The 2,824-nt window shown below is 42.4% G+C and overlaps 1 pseudogene; it reads right to left on the reverse strand.

Moving 5' to 3' along the window:
• Positions 1-483: 483 nt before the first annotated feature.
• LOC150039169 (protein ABHD13-like) lies at positions 484-1,526 on the reverse strand (annotated as a pseudogene).
• Positions 1,527-2,824: the final 1,298 nt, after the last annotated feature.

Genomic DNA, 2,824 nt, shown 5'->3' on the forward strand with positions numbered 1-2,824 from the left:
TTTTATTTACATTAAAAATGCTACATTAAGTCAAGGAGTAAAATACCATCATGCATTTCATTTTAACTTTTAAAGTGAAAAATGCAGTTACAGAACTAAGTTTGCTACCATGATTGTCCCAGCAATTATTAAAGAATAACACCCAACGGCTTCTTGTTCTCCTACCTCCATCATACCTTAAGTGGAACACAGATCATACCATTTATGCAACAAGAAACTTTTGAATAATCTCTACTATACTGGCATATTAAACTAAAGTTATGGATACAAAGCACATAGAAAGTTTTGTATGAAATAACCCAAGAATTACAGTTCCTCAAACGTACAAACTAAACTATTTGGATGATCATAAAGGAGCACTGAGGTCCTTTCAAAATTTAATGTCACTCTTCAGACAAGTACAGACATGACACACTTCTAGAAAGGAACATTCTTTATTATTCTGCACAAATTAAAACAGTGCATTCATCAGAAACGGGGACACTATATGATGGTGACGTTGGATGCAGTTTTTGTCATCTCCTCTAGAGAATGGCTCTTCACCACCTCTTTGATGAACTCCTGCAGTGCGGTGAAATAGCCTTGGAACTGCCTGGTGTCATTATGTGTTCCCTCTGGGAATATGGCTAACCTCTTAGTCCAAGAGGGGGACAGCTCATAGAGCTGCTTCATCATTACTGGTGGAATCAACTGGTCAGAGAGTCCAGAGATGAAGAGTGAAGGCATTCTGCACTGAGAGATTTTTCAGTAGGACAGAAACTTATTTTTGTAGCAACATAAAGGAAGGTAATGCATTGGGAAGAATGAGAACAACGTGCTGGCCATGTGCGGTAGCTTAAAAAAGTGTTCTCCACCATGATGGCTGAAATCCTGTGTGAATTTTCAGAAGCCAGATGAATGGCCACTCACGCCCCCCCCCCCAAGGAACGGCCAAAGAGGAAAACTTTCATCTTGTCAAGGTCGGGCCTCCTCATCACATAGTCCAGCACGCCTTCCGAGTCTAAATAGAGTCCTTCCTCACTGGCCTCACCCTCATTTTCCCATAGCCTCGGTAATCGACAAGCAGAAGGTTGACAAGCCGAGGTTTACCAACATAAGCAGTGCGTTTGGCAGTCTGTGCCCTACGTTGCCTGCGTTCCCGTGGAAGTAGGTGATGGTTGGCGAGTAGGGGGAGCTGTCTCCAGTGTATCGTAACAAAATAGGTTCAGACGCACCTCATCTTTGGTTCTGATGAAAAATGTTCTTGTGGGAATGCCGGTGGGCTTGGGAACATACAGGCACGAGGAGAAAGGCTATTCTGGGAAGTAAAGCAACACATCCTGGAACTTATACAGAATACCTGCTATGGACAGGAATATTAACAAGAGCAAGATGATGCTGCCATGCAGATGGAATGTAACTATTAAAGGTAAGAGAGAAATACGGCACAGAGCCCAAGACCACGAAGCCAAGGCTATCAGCCATCTTTCAATGAAGTTCCAGAACATCCAGGACTTTTCCATTGTAGCTCTCTGTAGGAAACTTCCAGACACTTCCATCTCCATGTTTTCCCAGCTGAAGCTGAGGGCCATCTCCCAGTGCTCCAGGCAGAAGAGGCAGGAAACAAACAGCACAGTCCCAACACCCCTGGGTAAACTACTATGTTCTGACCAAGAACAATGTGATACAACTGAATGAAATTTCCTGTGGCTCCGCATTCTCTTTATAATGAAGACTGGAAGGCAGGTTCGTGACCATCTTTACTTGCTTCAGTTGCAGCAGAACCAGTACTACAGTGCAGGTTTGCTCTCCACCTATGACCTGTTACAGACCAGCCTGCAGCAGCCTTGAAACCAGGCTCCATGCAGCAGCCTCGCCCCGCACCCACCACTCTCCTCATCGTCCTCCCGCAGCCCAGGGGCCCTCTAGCCTAGAGCTCCAGCGGTGCTCGCTCCACGGTCCCACTTCCGGCGGGCATCCGGGTGTCACCCGCAAACGTCCCCGCTGGCTCCCACACCACCTGAGCGCCGTCCTCCTCCCCTAGTCTTTTTTACTCAAGGTTAATATTCTAACACTTGAGCCATAATTCTACTTACAGCCCTTTAGGTGATTAATGGGAAATCATACTCACAGAATTTCCTGCCCCACTGAATTCAAACTGAGATCTTGATAACAGCTTCCTAAGTCGCCATGATAAGGCATGAGCCACTGGCACTTGCGAAAACTGCTTTTTGAAATAACACAGACTGTGGGGTTTGAATGTATAGATGTTTATTTCGAGAAATTCTTGCCTCTCTAATCAGTAAGTTGAGTTGAACCTCTATCAAAAATAATGTGAAATATTATTTAGTATAGTGTCTCCATGTTTTTCTAAATTAGGGTTCAATTACAGTAAAACCCATAAAATTTTATTCCCACTGCTTACAACTGCTGTTTCCACAGAGCAAGTGATCAGAAAGCTGAGTTTACTTAACAAAGTAGATACAAGTGTTATGCATATGTAACATGACTACAGAGAGTTCTTTGATTCTTGTTCTCCAGTACTTGAGGTAAAAAATATAAAGTACAAAGACCAAGGAAGGACTAAAAGGCTTCTATTAATGTTAGCCAAAAGCATAGGAAAGTATCAGTTTTAGTATCCATAATTTTGAATGGTGTTCACTGAATTGTGTATACAGTAAAGAACATTAATATTGTATCATCATAAATTGTAATAATTATTATTAACGTATTAGAAATTGTAAAACTATCACAATATCACTATGTATGATAAAAACTAAAGGTAAAAAGCAGTTGCATTCAGAATGTAAAAAATAGAGCATGGTGTGTCTCTCTTCCTTTGACA

Source organism: Megascapheus bottae, unplaced genomic scaffold, assembly GCF_031878675.1.
Source record: "Megascapheus bottae isolate mThoBot1 unplaced genomic scaffold, mThoBot2.hap1 HAP1_SCAFFOLD_37, whole genome shotgun sequence".
Lineage (NCBI taxonomy): Eukaryota > Metazoa > Chordata > Mammalia > Rodentia > Geomyidae > Megascapheus > Megascapheus bottae.